Source organism: Cyprinodon tularosa, unplaced genomic scaffold (genome assembly GCF_016077235.1).
Source record: "Cyprinodon tularosa strain WSP-4 unplaced genomic scaffold, ASM1607723v1 ctg190, whole genome shotgun sequence".
In the NCBI taxonomy this organism is placed as follows: Eukaryota; Metazoa; Chordata; class Actinopteri; order Cyprinodontiformes; family Cyprinodontidae; genus Cyprinodon; species Cyprinodon tularosa.
The window spans coordinates 1,721,981-1,740,799 of NW_024038679.1; the positions used below are offsets into that span (position 1 = coordinate 1,721,981).

General features: G+C 40.4%; 1 protein-coding gene and 1 long non-coding RNA gene across 3 annotated transcripts in view; one reads left to right on the plus strand and one right to left on the minus strand.

The window, feature by feature from the left end:
• The window catches only part of neurl1aa (neuralized E3 ubiquitin protein ligase 1Aa), a 125,063-nt gene that overhangs the window by 76,292 nt on the left and 29,952 nt on the right, over positions 1-18,819 (plus strand). The window lies entirely within an intron of this gene.
• On the minus strand, positions 14,831-16,894 carry LOC119782275. The gene is made up of 3 exons (XR_005280650.1): positions 16,711-16,894; positions 15,881-15,973; positions 14,831-15,178 (listed from the first exon to the last, which is right to left on the minus strand). It is a non-coding gene; the product is annotated as an uncharacterized LOC119782275 (long non-coding RNA).

The window sequence follows — 18,819 nt, forward strand, 5'->3', positions numbered from 1 at the left end:
TATATATATATATATATATATACATATATATATATTAGGGATGGGACGATTTATGAAAACCGTCCGACCCGTTCGGTTCGACTGTCTCGGTTCGGTTCGCGTGTGTTTCGTTCGGTTCATGCGCTGCTCCTTTTTCTCATAGAGGAAGCGATTACACTCCAGAGCAGAAGGTGGCGGTACTGCGACCAAAGCCAACCGCCAGTAGTAAACAAGAAGAAGAAGAAGCGTAGCAGCATAGCCGGAAAAAATCAGTTGTGGAGAATTGTGTCGGACTGGCGAGTGGGAAAGAACAGGAGTTGGAAGACGCGCCAGCAGTACTTTATAGGTCTGCTGTATGGGAGCGCTTTGCATTTAGAGTGACCTACGATGACGGCGGAAAGAAAGTTGTGGATAAAAGTGCAACAGTGTGCAAGCATTGTGCAACACGTTTTGTTTATGCTAACAGCAACATGTCATGCTAACCCCGAAATCCCTCATACTCTGTCAGCAACCCCCGCTGCGCTCCAGACCGGCTGCTCAAAGCAAAGCCTACAGCCCCCACTGTGGCTTCGTCTGCTTCCCTCTGAGTTCCTTGGAGATGGTAGAGAGCATGTAACCTGACAACTGCCAGATGCATGTCTCGCTCCGCCGGGTTCCACCCCTAATATATATATTAGGGGTGGAACGGTTGACAAAATCCACGGTTCGGTTTGATTCACGGTTTTCTGGTCACGGTTTTTGGTTCGGTTCGATACATGTTGATTGTTACACCGAAATCCCATAAACATTTATGGAATTAATTAATCCCCCAAAAAATAATGGATTGTAATTATTTTAAATGATATGCGGAAACCCTGGATCATTTCCGTATGTTTTGCTGCTTTGATTTAATCATCTGGCGCATGCTCTCTACTAGGGTTGCAACTAACGATTATTTTAAAAATCGATGAATCGGCCGATTATTTTTTCGATTAATCGATGAATCGGACAAAAAATATTTTTTATATTAACCTCTTTATTCCAAAATAAACATTTTAGACAGAACAAACAAGCACACAAGTACAGGTTGCTCATTAACTGTACTGGTGCAATATGAAAAATAAATGTTTGTGTTAAAACTACGCAAACTTATATGAAAAATGTAGCTGTACATCCACAAAACTTGTAGTAGTTTGTTTCATAAAGCGCAAAAAAAGACATTTTTGTTTTTTAAAGCCCCTAAGGGGTTCAAACAATAGGTCCCCCCATTTCATTCATTTTTTCCCTGCTACACCCGGCTAAGCTGCTTCGCTTCTTCTTTTTCTTGTTTACTACTGGTGGTTGGCTTTGGTCACAGTACCGCCACCTTCTGCTCTGGAGTGTAAACGCTTCCCCTATGAGAAAAAGGAGCAGCGCATGAACCGAACGAAACACACGCAAACCGAACCGAGACAGTCGAACCGAACGGTTCTGACGGTTTTCATAAATCGTCCCACCCCTAATATATATATATATATATATATATATATATATATATATAAATATTATATTTTGTTGGGTTTTTTTTTTTTTTTTTTTTTACATGATTGGAAAATAAGGGTAAAAGAATAATAAAAAATTAATAATAGCAACCAGCAATGGGAACATTACTTTAAAAAACTGACTTGGAGATTACTTCACCCAAAAAAGCATCTGAGTTACTAATTAAGTTACCATACAATCAAAGTAACTAGTAACTAATCAAAATACCTGTGCAGCTATGACCTAAAATGTTAAATAGTTTGACTCTGCCCCATTTAGGTGCCTATGGTTTGGAGTGAGTTGCAATATAATTATGTAGATGTGCTGATGTTTATTGTTAATAATAAATAAACAATAAGGAAAATTAAATATTTTAGATTTCCTATAAAAAGTAATGTTTTTGATAATGTTTTAAGCCGTTTAATGAAAGAAATACTCTTTGTAATGGAAATAAACATGGCTTAAAGTCTTTCAGAAAAAAGGGGCTCACTTGCCTCCATTACTTAGCTTGTTGCTCAATTGTATGTATGTGCAGTGACGTAATCGCAGTCGCATATTATTATGGTAAATATACACAGAAAGGCTTTATTTAGCAAACAACTTAGCAAAACGTAACCTTAAAAGACGAAAACAACAAATACTACACCAGAAGGACAATGTCATTTGTCATACACTCAAACACTGAATGACCTAAGCTTCCTTATGAAGTACAGTCTCTCTTCTTGTAGACGGCTTTGTAGTATAGTTTGTTGTCCAGGTGAACACTAAGGTATTTATTCCTCCACCACCTCCACTGCTTTTCCCATTATGTTAATTTGATTATTTTTCCTGTTTCTTTTTCAAATCTACAATCATCTCTTTTGGTTTATTTACATTAAGGATCAGATGATCATGAATGTCATGCCAAAAAGTGGTTCACTAGCTCCCTGTACACATCACAAGACTGCTGCACCCAAGACTGCATGGTCATCTGAGCATTTCTGCAGATGACAGGACTCTGGTACTGAAAGTCAGCGGTGGACAGAGTAAATAGGAATGGTGAGAGTACTGTCCCCTGTGGGGCTCTTGACTACTTGTTTAGTCAGTTGACTTTTCAGTCTTGCACACTGTGGTGTCCTGTTCCATGTAAGGAGTATTCACCAACACAGTTTAGACACAGTCATAAATCAGACTGGTGATGTTTCCAGGAAGTTCAAACCTCACCTTTGCTCCATAATCTTCCCCAGAAACCTAAAAGCAAACCAAACAGTAGCGCTGGGACTTGTTTGACCGGAAACCAGCACTCCAGTCTTGACCGGAGTCCAGTTTGGACATGCCTGTCCCAGTTTAATAATTTCAACACTTTACAGCTTTCTTATATTGATAAATATATTTCTGTAAAAATCAGGAACTAAACGGCCTTTTATAAAAGTATTTGTTCTATTTTTTTTTTCTGAACTTTAGGTGAAAAACAATGAGCAAACTTCTGTTAAGATGAGAGAAAGACGCTGTAACGGGAACGGCTGATGGGAACTGGCAGATGAGGCTTTCAGAGGCCCGTGTGTGTTTGAGTGCTCGTGTGATGCATTGTCCTCCCTGAATGGAGGCTGAGCTACAACCCAACTGCTAATTTACATAATGAGAGGGCTTCAGCGAATACACAGAACAAGAAACCCAATCCAGTTTTGCAATCTAATTCATCTTTACGTTGGGAGGATTACCCAACGACTTATGTGGTTTGATGAATATTCGCAGCTAAAGTCAGAATGCAAAGAAAACAGAGTTAAATGCTCCCAAGTATTTTTAGATACAAGGGAATAAACATGTTTGTCTTTTATCTGGAAATCTATGGCAGATTGGATCTCTTTGTGTGCTTTAGAAAAAAAAGGGTGAAACTGAGGATTATGGCCTCAAATTTCAGAGCCGGAGGGCTTTTCCAAGGAAAGGGAAAGGTACACAGAGCGTCACACATAGCAATGTGATAGAAAGACCTTATGAGGCTCGTTTTCCAGAATCAGAAAGAGGTTAGGGCTACTCTACATGATGTTAGTCTATGTCACCACTTGGTAGTGTTTCGCTTCTCTGCACAGGCCCCTGTTTGTGGGGGCAGATGTCAGTTAGATGCCCCCTGAGGGGAAAAAAGTCCTTCTTTTCTGCAGACTGCCAAGCATATGGCCTGATTGTATAAATACAGTACAGGGGGACTGGTTTTCTTCAGATTTGTGTTTGAAGCTGTTTTTTCTTTCAGGGAATGGACCTTGCAGAGGTTTCAGGCTGAAAATCTGGGCTTAGATGAAAGCTGTTTCTTTTAGGTGCAGTTCTGAAGGCATTGTTTGTCAATGTCATTAACAAAAAGGTTTAAGATTAAACTTTTTTTTGTAGTTCTTTTCATTTAGGTGAGTGGTGAATTTAAAAAAAGCAGGCAATAATAAAAGCAAGAATAGGGGAAAGATGAGAATGAGCCCTCTTGTCGTTGGTTTATTATCACATTTGCATCTCATTTTCATAATGTAACGTCCTTATGGGACAAAAGTAGTGATCTCAAACTCTTCAGGTTGAATTTAAATTAATAAAGAAATTATTTATAAGCTTTCTTCTTGCCTTTTTCTCAATAAGAGAAAGAAGCCAAAAAAGTGTTTTTTTCCTTAAAAGGAGCACTGCTGAAACCTAAGAATGAAGGACCCTTTCAAGGAAATAAAAAGTATTTTGAGATTTCAGTTTGTATGTGATCCACCACAGTAACAACTAACTGCTTGTTTAAAAAAAACTGATTTGAAAGTGCAATATTCTGTCATCAAAGGTCTTACTTTTCTCAACTCAATTAGTCATATGTACTTTTTAGGGTTAAACTGTTCAGTAACAGAAATAGAAGAAAAAAAACACAAGTCGCAGCCAAGACTAATTTGCAAAGCTCAACATGCAGGAAGATATGTGGAGAAACAAGTCCTTGATTTAATGCAATCTGCAGACATCAGCAGATGGCAGCATACGGGCGATCACAGACTACAACACGCCCCCTGCCCCGGTGGATGAAGTTGATGCTGACTTCCTAAACGGACTAAATAACTTCTTTGGGAGGTTTGAGGCACTAAATCGCACTCCAGCAGTGAAGGCTGTCCCACATCAGGAAGAGGAGGTTCTCTGCCTTGACACAGCCGACGTGTGGAAGACTCTGAGGAGGGTCAACCCGCGGAAGGCCCCAGGTCCCGACAACATACCTGGGCGGGTGCTCAAGGAGTGTGCAGGTCAGCTAGCTGGTGTCCTCACGGACATTTTTAACACCTCGCTGGAGCAAGCCACAGTGCCAGCATGCTTCAAGTCTGCCTCCATCATCCCAGTGCCAAAGAAACCTCAAGTCACCTGCTACAACGACTACCGGCCCGTCGCACTGACTCCCATCATGATGAAGTGCTTTGAAAGGCTGGTAAAGGAACACATCGTCTCCAGTCTCCCCCCAACACTCGACCCGTTCCAGTTTGCCTACCGGCGAAACCGCTCCACTGAGGACGCCATCTCCTCTGCTCTTCACCTGAGCCTGGCCCACCTGGAGGAGAAGAACACCCACGTGCGGATGCTGTTCCTGGACTTCAGTTCAGCGTTTAACACCATCATCCCACAGCACCTGGTGGGAAAGCTGGAACATCTGGGCTTCAACACACCCCTTCGAAACTGGCTGCTGGACTTCCTCACCAACAGACCTCAGTCAGTCCGGGTCGGTCAGAACACCTCTGATGTCATCACCCTCAGCACGGGCTCCCCTCAGGGCTGCGTCCTGAGCCCCCTGCTGTTCACCCTGATGACATATGACTGCGTCCCCAGGTTCACCACCAATCACATCGTGAAGTTTGCGGACGACACCACGGTGGTGGGCCTCATCAGGGACGACAACGACCGGGACTACAGAGAGGAGGTGGAGCAGCTGGTGGACTGGTGCAGTGAAAACAGTCTGATCCTGAACGTGGAGAAGACGAAGGAGATCATCGTCGACTTCAGGAAAAACCGCCCCCACCATGCTCCACTGCTCATCAACAGCTCAGCTGTGGAGGTGGTCAGCAGCACAAAGTTCCTGGGGGTGCACATCACGGACAACCTCACCTGGACTGTAAACACTTCATCTCTAGTGAAGAGGGCACAGAAGCGCTTGTACTTTCTGCGGAGGATGAGGAGAGCCCGCCTGCCCCCGCCCATCCTCACAACCTTCTACAGAAGCACCATAGAGAGCGTTCTGACCAGCTGTCTCTCTCTGTGGTGTGGAGGCTGCAGAGCTTCTGACTGGAAGAATGTGAGGAGGGTGGTGAGGACAGCGGAAGGAATCATTGGGGCTCCTCTTCCCTCCATTAAGGACATTTCATCACAGCGCTGTGTGTCCCGAGCCCGTAATATCATCAAAGACCCCTCACACCCCCACCATGGACTGTTCTCCCTGCTGCCCTCTGGAAAGAGGTTCCGCAGCATCCGCTGCAGATCCACCAGGTTGTGCAACAGCTTCTTCCCCACTGCCATCAGACTGTTGAACCTTTGATCCACAATCCGAACTCTGCACCTATTGCACATTATCGGGCATCAAATGCTGCTGAACTTTTAACTTTTAGCCCTTTAAATTGTTCATCTCATTGTATTTTTCAATAACGCATTTTTTGCACAAATGCCATTTTGCACTGAACCACTGCAACTTGCACACTGTCTCTTATCCTCTGCACTGTTCACACTTTGACCACTGCTGCACTTTTTGTATTTTTCTATAACTCGTGCCATTGTGAAATATCAATGCAACGTTCATAAGCTGTATGTAACGCAATTTCGTTCTGTATGCACCCTGTGCATACAAAATGACAAATAAAGAAGTCTAAGTCTAAGTCTAAGTCTAAGATGTTTGGTACTGATAGGACACGAACAAAGTAGAACTGCAGGGGAAAATGATTTCCTCAGGCAGTAGTCTGGAGCTGTAAGGTCTGCAAATATGTGTCATGGTTTAATAAGGAAAATGAAGATTCCTGTTGAAACAATGGATGTGTTTTGTTAGACTATCTCAATTTAAAAACGTCCAGGTGCTTCGTCAGACCTTGATAGCAATAAGGACTATTTATTGGCTGCTATAACTTTGCCACATAGGTGCAGAGTAAATAAATTAAACAGTTCATCAACATGACCAATAGTTAAAAGTTGTTTATAAAAGTGAACTATTAGGCCATTGTTAGTGATAAAATATATTCACCAGCCCTATATACTGTATATATTGTTTATATATAACTACAGTTCTAACACCTGCTCAGGCTCGTGACACAACTTCTTATCAAGCTTGTCTACTTTTTTGACTTCAATTCAGTTTATTTACATAGCGCCAATTCACAACACGTCATCTCAAGACACTTTACAGTTCACCCGATCATACAGTCAAATTGATTCAGTTTTCTATCTAAGGAAAACCAGTTGATTGCGCCGACTCATTGTCTTGAAGTCATTCCCTTACAGTAAGTTTGCTTGTAGTGACAGTGGAAAGGAAAAACTACCCTTTAACAGGAAGAAACCAGGGACGCAGACCAAGCTCAGTGTGAGCGGCCATCTGCTGGATGCAGATGACCGCTCAAGGATACAGAAGCAGTGATACAAAAGGCAACTGTAAAAGTCGGCCACGTCCAGGAAACACACAGCCAGGCAGATGAGCTCTGAGCCAACTCTCCTGTCAGAGGGTGAAGAGAGCATATCCAGAGTGTCACAGTCAGAGAAACTGGACTACACTGGAAAAACAGGCTGATCTCCAACATCTATAAACAAAGGTGTTGATGGCAGCAGCACAGCTGATTTCTCTCCAGGATGGTGTCACAGCCAGACAGCAACAGACGAGGCGAAGCTACTATGAGAGAAAGCAGAGAGAGCAGAACGTTAGAGATTGAACTATCAAGCAGTAGGAAAATAGACAGAATGAAGCAGAATGATGAAATAGGGGTCCCTATGTCCTCCAGAAGTCTAAGCCTATAGCAGCATAACTATAGAGATCGCTCAGGATAATCTGAGCCACTCTAACTATAAGCTTTATCAAAAATGAAAGTTTTAAGCCTGCCCTTAAAAGCAGACAGGGTGTCTGCCTCATGGTCTAAAACTGGTTGTTGATTCCACAGCAGAGGATCCTGATAACTAAAAAATCTGCCGCACTTTCTACTTTTAGAAATTCTAGGAATCACTAGTAGACCTGCAGGCTTGTTGTAAACAAGTAGAGAAGATTCTTTAAATCAGAAAAATAGAAAATATTATTGAGGGAGAATGAGCAGGGAATGCTTTTAAGAGGTTCATAGGTGACTTTTAAAAAGCAGTTATAGAAGGACTGTTTCGTCGTCCTACCTCCAGCACAAACAGCGGTCCATTGCAGCCTCTCTCCTCTGCTGTGGCTCATTGTCAACCCTGAAGGTTTCTCTGATCTACCGCTGATCCACTACAGACAACAGAAAGATTTAGTTTAATTCTGTTGGCAGCAACTGCCATCCACAACTATGCGGCGAAGTGATAGCAGCCTAAATATAGTCCAAATAGATATCAAAATCTGACATAATACCAGGATGTTTTAAAATTGTTGAAATAGTCCAATAAAACACATGCATAGCTCTTTGATAACGTGTTATATAATGCTTTTTTGTGAAATAGAATTGTGCTGCAAGACTTAATGTATATTTTTTACTCATAATGCAGAGGAACATAAAACAACATTGGGACGACAGGTTGGGTGGAGGTTTGAGAGGAGGACTCAAATGCAGAGACTGAAGCTGAAGGTGGTTTCTTGCAGATTTATTTATCCAAAAAGGCAGCAGAAGCAAAAATCCCAAAACATAAATCCTCAGGATCCACAAAAATACAGAAAACTCACTTGAAGGGGAAGAAATGACGATAAATCAGCAACAGTGACTGAGCAGGAGGTGCATATATGGAAGACAGAAACAAAGACCAGGCTAATCAGCAGATTGGGAGCAGGTGTGGACAGAGGAGTCTAGAAGGGAGCTAGGGAAAAGGAGACTGACACAATAGGGCAACAGAGGGCAAAAAAGAAATACCAAAGAACTCAAATACAAGCAAAAATAACTAGAATAACATAAAATGGAAATAAAATCAATGAAAACTCAAAGATAAAAATTAAACAGAACCAAAACCATGACAACAACTGTGTGACAATATTTTATTTAAATATACTAAAATTAAACAACCTACAGTTTTTTTTTTCTCTCTGATGTTTTTACATCAAAAATAAACATTTATTAAATAAACTCTATTGTTAAAACTAATCCGGGATCCCTATAAGGCAGTTCTGAAGTCAGTGCAGGAAAACGGGTGAGCAATGAAAGACTATTGGGCGACACTTCTAAGGTAATTGAGGTCGTACGACTGAAACAGGAGCAGAAATTTCTCAGGAGGGAGAATAATCCTCCGAATAACACACAGTCATTGGAGGGATTTATTATATATGATGGAGGCTCATCTGATGGGAGTTGGGAGGCACCGATTTGATTTAGTTCTTTCACACCTCTGCAAGCAGCAGTAAGAAAAAAACTGTGTTAGTGTGGAGCATTTCTTTCTGCTGCATTCTGCCCTGCTGTGACAAGTTTGGATTCTTTTAAATATATAGCCATGCCTTTAAAAGTGTCAGGTGTGGGAACATCTTTGTTGCCTCAGGTGCATGGTGATTGATTATACTTTTCCTTAAATGGGGCAAATCAGATATTGTGGATGGTGAGAGCACAGTGTTTTGGACTGACTCAAGCTGTCCCCGCAAGCTTGAAATCAAACAAGCCACAAAGGTCGTTTAATATATCGTGTTTCCCTAGGTTAGCTGTCACTCTCACACTCACACACTCGTGCACACAGCAGGACTTCGCTCGAAACAGGGAGCGAGGTTGAGCAACTGAGTAATTCCAGCTGTTGTGAAGCCTGCAGGACTCGGATTGCATGAGTCAGTCACAGCGGAGGTTTAATCAAAAAGGGCGGTCTCTGCATGGGTCTGTCCTAGAGGACGATGGGATGAAGGTTGATTGGAAAGACCCGGGGCTGCAAACACCTCTCCACCAGGCCGACTCCGGGTGGTAACAGGTCTAATCCAGCTGTCACCACGACGAAGCTGGTGCAGTTAATTTGGTTTATACGAAAAAACATGGTGTCTGGGAGGAGAGGCAATCTCTGTCCCCTATCTGGAATGCTGACGTTCCGGGGTTTGGTGGAAACATCAAAGAGCAGCTGCAGAGCCTTTTCCTCGGGGATGGATCGGATTATGTGTTTAGCTCCTAACGGGCAGAATAACATCTAATTAAGCCGCCTGAGAGCTAAAATTCACTGTCACTCTAAAAGATTGGCAGAGGAAATCATTCAGAAACCTTATAACCTTTACTGCATCTGAACATTATACATCTGATAACAGGTTATCTCTGATGTCACTGCATGATGAGACAGGATGTCACCACTGATTGAAATAGTAGATCTTCCCGCTGCTAGATCAGCCTTATAACCTAAGTGATCAGCCCTGTATTAATTACTGTAATCTGTTTTCCACTATCTGTTCACTGTATTATAACACGGCCCAAAGGTAGAAAAAGCTACTCTATTTACCTCGTTTCCTGTTTTTCGTTTTTAGAAACACTGTGCACTGAAGTTAGCTATGCTTTAACTTTTCACTTTTAACACCTCAGGCATATTTTTTCAGTTTATGAAAATGTTTCTGTTCCATTATTGTTGGAAGCAAAGAAAATGTTTTGTAAATGAATTTAGAAAAAAACACACACATGAAAAAAATGAAACTTTAAAACAAATTCTTCATAAAAAAAAACTTTTTGTTTTCCCAGATAGATTTTTTTATTTCATTTTGTTTTTTAAATTGTATTTTTTACATTTATACATACTTTTTTTAGTTCATTTTATCCTTTTTTTTATTTTACTTTTTGAAATCTCTGTTTTTATATTGAGTTTTATAAATGATGGCCTTTGTTTATGTAGATAAATCTTGAAAAGGCTTAAGATGAGTTCACACCAATGCATTTCAGGTGAACCTCTGCTTCACCGTGGTCACCATGACCTTAAATGGAGGAGCGTGGTCAGCTTCTACCTGCCTGACAGTCTTACTCGGCATGGCAGACGAGTATTTTATGATGTGTGTGACAGAGCTTGCTTTGCTGGGGAACGTCGAGCAACGCCATCGGCTTCAGTGTCTATGGTTTCACCCGATTCTCCAGAGACGGAAGCATTTGGGAGCAGGGTTGAGTTTCTTGCCTGAATTCTTCAGGACAAGTGGAAGAAACAGGAAGAACATTTCTTTTTTCCATTTCTTCTGAAGAAACCCGAAGAAAGTCCTGGCAATAGATCATATTTTGAAGAACTGGGATAGTTCCATAGAAAAGTCAACTCACTATATCCACCAGGCTACATAAGGAGAAATCTTTATGAGAATACACACAGTAAAACAAATTAAGAATTTATATGTAGGTGAGTGAATAACTATTGGTCACAAAACAGCCGTGTTGAAACAATGCATTTCTACATACAGAATAGCAGCAATATAGCAGCAAAATACAGCTCAGTATTCCAGCTCATTCTTGTCACGTAAGATTTGGAGAATACATATTTAAAACAGAAGTGATAATTTACTGATAGCCTTTAAATGGCAGGAAAACACTTTCTTGTATACTCAGATTCCACCAGCTAGCTTTCTTTTTCTTTAATTTCTTCTTCTTTTCATGTCCCAAAGCTACCTTGGTTTAAAAATATTGAACCCCACCTGGAGGTTGGTAATGGATTTGGGCCTGTTGAAGGCAAAATATTAATCTCAGGAAAAAAAAAAAAAACTTTCCAGAAAATTTTACCTTCCAAGTTTCTTCAAGAAGAAACTGTAAGAAACAGTTTCTTCCGGCCTGAAAAAAACCTGGAAAAATCAACAACCGGGAACAACCGCCATCCGAAAAAAAAAATAAAAATACAACCCTGGTTTTGAGAGAACCAACACTGACTCCCAAGAACTCTGTCTGGATCATATTTGGAGGAGCTTCCTGAGCTGGAGCTAGGACGCTGATGGTTACGTTTATTGTCGATAAGGCTTTTTCTTGGGCTGCTAATTCAGAAATGCCAATTTAGTAGTTGGATAATGACCAACATTACTAAATATTATTTTATATGAAATTAATTTATATTAGCAAGAGGCTAAAGATGAAAAACCTATATATATCTATATTTTTTTTTTTTCTTACAAGAATTTTGCATATTAGAAAAAGTCAAATGAAACACAATTTTCAATAGTTTTTCAACTTTATTCAGTTCCTTTATTACTGTTTCCTTCATAAACTCCTTCTGAAATCTGCTGCCATCCAGTCATGTGAGGTGACAGAAATCCAGCACAGAGTGGAGAAGGCAGCAATGATTCCCACCTTTGATTAATACAAGCTCAGTGTTTGGCTTGGCAAGGGCGACCCCCGCTCCTAATGGCAGCAAGCTTTACAAAGGCCGTCCAATCAAAACAGACGAAGATGAAAATGTGGCATTTTTTTTTGGAAGGGGATAGTTTCAGGAAAAGTAGGGTTGTAAAAACCTCAACACTTCAAACGAAAGAAATCCAACAGATTTGTAATTCTTGGCCTGAGAAAGATTTATGGTGGGAAAGCTCAAAAACAAAAATGAGTCATCAGAATTTGTCTTATTTGGCTTTTAGAGTAATTTTGAAATTACTTTAAATGACTATGACTGTTGTACTTGGGTAACCATGGTAATTAATGAACAATTAGTTGCTGTTTCTTCTGTGTTTCTATATTTCTTTATGATTAAAAGAAGCAATCCAATGGGGCGATCCTTAAAACCATCCATCCTGCCAGACTGGGAAAGCTTCACACAGGAAAATCAAACCCTTTTTCTACCCTGTCTTTTGTTAGAAAGTGATTACAACTCATTAGAAGTCTATAATACTGTCTAAATATTCTTTTTGTGATGCAATTCAGGAATGAGGGGTGGCCGGCAGCATGCCGGTTCATAAACGCCATTCTAAAATTAGACAGCCGTTCTAGCCCTGTACTGAGATCTCTATCAGAGGATCTCTGATAATCCCCTTGAGCAAATTGATTTACAGCAGTTGCTTTGGATGGTTGAAGTTCTTCAATTAGATTAGAAAAGAAGAGATTAAAATGATTGGAAGTTTTATAAGTAGATCATCTGCGTAGATGAAGGACCCTATTTTATCAGGGTCATTTTGAGGAATGAAGATAGAGAGACGTTTCACAACACCACAACAGCACTGAACTCATATATATATATATATATATATATATATATATATATATATATATATATATATATATATATATATATATATATATACATATATATGTATGTGTGTGTGTGCCAAGAAATGATATGAAAACTGCAAAGAAAACATTACTTATAGCGGAGGTCTTCAACAGGGGGTCCACAGAGGAACTGCATGGGGGTCGCGAAAGTTTCTGTAGATTCGATTTTTTCTTTTATATTCCCCTCTGTAATTGTTTCCACTAATTGAAATGTCTTTAAATACACATTAAAATGAATTCAACACACTGTATTAAACAGAATTTCAGTCATCAATGCACACATTCAGTGACACACAGGAGCTCTTTCAAGCTGGGTACCGTTTCATTCACAACACCTGTCCCATCAACCAGGAATCAGAATCAGAAATACTTAAATATTCCCAGGGGGAAATTACTTTCATTACATTACTCCATCTGTAATTGAGTGACTATAGGACCAGTTTGATATAACACAATTTAATACAATATATTAGGGGATCCCCGCTCCATCTAGCTATGAGTTTGGGTGTCCTTGGCCTGGAAAATGTTAAAAACCCTTGATTTATAGGAATTAAGTTCAGCAAACGCAGAATTGTATTAAAGTTACTTTTTTTATTGTTTTAACATCAAAGATGGTTTGTATTCTAGCTTGATTCCAAACCTGCAACAGTCATTTTGTTGTTTTTGAGAAAAATAGTTTTGACAAAATTAGTTGATAATCTCCCACCTCCTGTTCCCACCTGTTGCTCCAGCTCCACTCCTTTCCATGCATGTTGGTGTGTATGTCACACACATGAATGTTAGGCAATTATGATTCTGTGAAATAATTTCTGTCACATCTTGCTGATGTTTTACCAAGTGGTGGTTCTTGACAGAATTTAAAAGGGGGGCCAGGACAAGAACTAAAGAATAACACACATAATAAAGCAGAGCTAGTGTGCAATGGTTAGTGAGCCACAAAGCCAAGGTTGCACACTTCTGATATAACCGACAAAAACTGGGATCCTTCCTTAGTATGGCAGAAGCTAAGAGCTTAGTGTAGTTTCTAAATAACTGTTAAAGTAAATTGTCAAGTCTAAATATTAATTTGGTCCAAGTGACCAATCAGTAACAGTCTCTTCTGTCATTGCTCATCATCATATGAGACTGATTTACCCTGAAGCAACAAATCTAAGAAAGTAAAAAGTATTCTTAAAATAATTGCTTTGCTCTTAATTTAAAAAAGTCAATAATATCTGCAAAAGGAGTCGGTATTTCTGCTCTTAAAATAACATGCCAACTGTACACTTTAAAGTCATAGGGAAGTCATATTTAAATTTCAAATAATTCCAGCTTAAATATATAAATGTGCTCTTTATCAGACCATATTGTCCCAAAGTTAGAAAATTTCGATTAAAAACAAATCCTGTCTGGGGTTTTCTTTCGTCATCTTATGCAGGCCAGTTAGTTATACGTCAGCTTGTACATCTGAATTCCGTCCTCTTCCACAACATCTTCATCCCCACTTTCCTCCTCTAAATAAAAAATGGATGACAGAGGAGACTCATCCACGACCTCCGACACTAAACTCTCCTCCTCTTGCATGTTTCCTCTGTCCATAGCTTTCCTTGACAGTGTCGTTTCTAAGTCACCAATTTAGTGCTACTTGGTCCCAATGGAATTTCCCATTGGGAACCTAATAGCTTTAAGTTGCTAACTGGTTAGGAAGATGCTTCCGACAAACCGTCCACAACCAAACTGCTTGTGAACCCTCCGCCACAACAATCCTGCCCTCTTGATAAACGACCATTTACATTCACTTTATTCACTCCTGTAAAGTCGTGCACCACTTGGGAGAATTCGGAAATGAAATGGTTGGAACAGCTGCTTCCCTGTAACTTTAGAAAAGACATACAACTTTTGCCAAAGAAATCTCTGTAAAAAGTACAATTTGAACCAGCTTAAAGAACTGCCTCTATATTTGACATTATACAACAGCGGACTGCTTGTTAACCTTACATTTTTATATCTTTAACAGGTATTTTCTCTTTATTTACTTAAACTCACATATTAAAAAATATTTCTGTAAAATTTACATAATATATTTTCTTACAGTAGATAAAATTAATTTAAATGTTCCTGAAAAATGCTATGCTCAGAACACTGTTACTTTTAAATACAGAAATTTTGATAAAATAATTTAGTCATGCACATTTGCCATTGTTAAACAAAAGCACATATTTCAGTCAAAATACACATTTTATACCCCTCATATCAAAACAGTCATATTCCTTCTTTTAATATTCCCATGTTATGCTTCAGGCACAGATTGAAACTAGGACTGAGCCGTTGGCAAAGCTTGGTGCGTTTATTTTGGACAATCCAGGCAATTGTGGTCAGACAAGCAGAGGGTCAAAGCCAGGGAATCCAAGGTGGGGGGCAGGTTCAGACAGGCAGGAAAACTGGATAAGAGAGAAAAAAAACAAGCAGCTTAGATCTTGATAGACTTGGTCTGTTTTGGCAAAATGGCCTGAATGTGTTACCCCTGCGGGTAGACAACAATCTGACGCCGTGCAGGTGGAGGATCCCTCCTTAAATGACTACAACTGCTGATTAGGGTGATAAATCCCCTGCGTGTGGGTCACAGCAGAAGTGCAGGTCATCCTCTGTGTTTTTTATTTTTGTATGTTCACTGGACCTAAAGAGAGTAATATGTAACATACTATATATATATATATTTTTATCTGTCTAATAAAAAATACCATATTTTTAACAACAGCATTCTCATTTTAACCAGGCTTGATTTTGCAGTAAAATTAATGGTATTGTTTAGTGAAACATCCATCCATCCTCTCCAGTTTATGTCGTCAGGGTTGGGGTGGGGCCAGGGCCTATCTCTGGCACTTGGGTGAGAGGCAGGGTACACCCTGGACAGGTCATAGTCTGTTGCGGGGCAACACAAAGACACACAACCATGCAAACACACATGTAGGGACAATTTAGAGAAGCCAATTAACCCAGCAGTAATGTTTTCGGACTGTGGGAGGAAGTAAGAATACCCGGAGATAACCGACACATGCACAGGGAAACATGCATACTCCATGCAGAAAGACCCACTTTCTACCTACTGCTCCACCAAACAGCCCCAGTATATTATTTCCTACAGAGTGAGGAGGATACATTGCTATTGTTCTGCTGGACATTAGCAACAACATCTTTATTGGTCAATCTGCGAATTTAGTGCTTGAGGTGAAAATCTGTGAAAAGCAATTGATGAAGAAAAGGACAATTTTAAAACTCAATCTGAAAAACTTGATAAAATTGCAAAAATAAATCAGAAAAAAATGAAATAGAAATATTTAATACAAAGTTTAAATAAAAATAAATAAAAACAAGTTTTATTTGTGGATTTTTTTTTTCATCTACACCACATGTTTTTCACTTGCCCAATAATGGTACCAAATGGGAACATAAAGGGGCAGCAGGCCTTTTCAGCGTGACCCAGCCTTTGGGTGGATCTTTTTGTTTGGGCTGAGTTGCCTTGGTTGCACGCTCCTTTTTTTCATTAGTCTCCAGATTGGGTACAAACATCCAGCATAAAGACCCTTCTGAGTTCATCCTTTTCTTTCTTCTGTCTCTCTGTTTGCTCCAGTTTTATCTGTGCAGTGCAAAGCTCCCCAGATATCCTACTTTACCTTCTGCCTTCTCAGTTAATCCCATCTGAACACTTCCCTTTACATCTACACACACTTTGCTCATGTCCTCTCCTTTCCTCCGCTATCTCAGTCAGATCACTCTTTTCTCTGCAGACATCAGATGAAACCCTCTAGAGTCGGATAAAGATAAAACCCTGGGAGATAGACTGTGAGCGTGAGAGAGAGTTAATCCCCTCCAAACCCCTAGCTGGTCTCAAACCCCTGGCACGTTCTGTCTGCTCAGACTCTCAAAGCCATTACAGCCATCCATCCTCTCCCTCCGTCCAGCATGAACTAACCTGCTCCGCTGCTGTTCACCCATTTGAAAAAATTTAAAGCTTGAGCCAGAGCCTCTGTGGGCTGAAATAGACACGCCGCTCCACCCAAAAAAGTCCCTGTTGTCCATGTATTTTCTACGGATTAACCCAACAGGTGCCTAATTACCGTAATCATGAAACGCTCGCAGGAGCAACAAAACGAAAAAGAAAAAAAACAAACTCCCTCTGCTTTGTTGGGGTCTAAGGCAGAATCACATGTTGCATGAGCACACTGAGCATTTCAAGCAGCTCCTGGAGATTGTGTCCCTCACGAATGAGATCAAGCATCTGCTAGTGTTTAAATTTGAAAGGGACCAATAGGACCAAAGGGATTGTATTGGCTAAAAAGGCAGGTGCAGGAGCGATAAGCAGGGAGCAGCTGGTGAGGTCATACACGTGCAAACCGTGTGCACTCCTTTATGAGTGCCTGGTAAATGTTCTGCAGCCCCTCCCTTCGCTCCTCTGAGCTGAGAGGAAGGGTTCAGAGCTTGCAAAGTAAGCATCCCCTCCTGTCTTAGAAAGACAAATGAGGTTTGAAATGACCTTCCTTTGAAAAAGGTAGAAAATAAGATACGGAAGATAAAGATAAAGGAAGAGATTTAAAACGGAACATAAAACCTCACAGAACATTTTCAAAAATAAAAGAAGAAGCCAGTGGATCCTTTGTTTTGTTTTCACACATCCCAAGTTTGACTTGACATGCATAAAAGACAGACAGACGATTTGTGGCTCTTTGGAGGCCCCTCTGCAGCACCATTTATTGAAACTGGAGACCCGCAGCTCTGGACCTCTCTATGAGAGGATTCCTCTTCCCATAATATGTTATTGTTGTACATCAAGTCCCTGCTGTGCGTCCTGGAGGTCTCTGACTAACTCCGTCCCATCGAGATTCAATTCACGACTGAGTGGAGGAGGGATGGTGGGCTCTGCAGTACTCACATCTTCTAATTTGATTATGTGTTTTGAATCCTCTGAGAAAAGGGGGAGGATTCGGCAGCAGGTGGACTCAAAGCTTCTGCTTATCATCAGAGGTCGCTGTCTCTTATTTTCATTCACATTTTTAAACTAGTTGCAGAACAATTATGTGCAAAAGCAACCATGTCTGTCTCTTGCTGTTGTTGTCTAACAAATAGCTCCAGTTCTGTCGGTTATGATAGGTGGCTTCTTTAAGCATCAGTCATTAAAGTTATAGGGAAACCACTGTTCCAACCGTTGCATTTCAGAATTCTCCCGAGTGGTGCACGACTTTACAAGAGTGAATAAAGTGAATGTGATTGGTTGTTGCACTCGCATGAGGTCGCCGGCGACCCGGTGGACCTTAAAGGGGGGTAATAAATAAGAATGCCTAAAATTCCACCAGTAACATTTTTACCACTATAGACATGTTAGACATCATTGGAAAGCTTAGATTCTCCACAATTCAACTACCAAGATCATTTTATGGACACAGCGAGCACCAAAGCAAAATCAAAACAGATATAGCAGCATGTCAAAATGTAAACAAGCAAAGTAGCCACAACTATATACCTTTGAAGGCATCCAGAAGCCGTTTTATAAATCCAATCTTCACTTGGTTATACACCATTTGTCCATAAGGGTCCACAGATTAAAAGTAATCCAGCATATTAGTAATAAAAATATTTCATGATGAGAAAATCGCCCATAGCGTCTGGTTGTTGACATCAGAAAATTCAGCTAGTCATAGCTTATTCTAAGCATCTTGCTAATATTTACCTTTAATACTTATTTCCTCGGTTGTTAGCCCGCGATGTTTGGTATGGTTCTTTACATTGTGTTTTTATCTACAAGACACAAGTGTCTCCATATTTGTATGACGCGATTTGAGCGAGATATACTCCCCATAAGCTCACCTCCGATTCACTTCCGGTCTACATCCTGTCAGCCAGTCACGTGCGTTATGATGACCTTTAATTCTTTGGTTTTAATTTATAAGACGTGTGTAGTTTATTTAAAGCGGTATCGCTTTATAGGGTTGTTTTAGAGAGAAACACACCAGCGGGTGGATCCATTGCACGTCGCTCCATGCTGACACCAAAAGTCCCAAACCCCACAGCTCTGGAACTGATATCG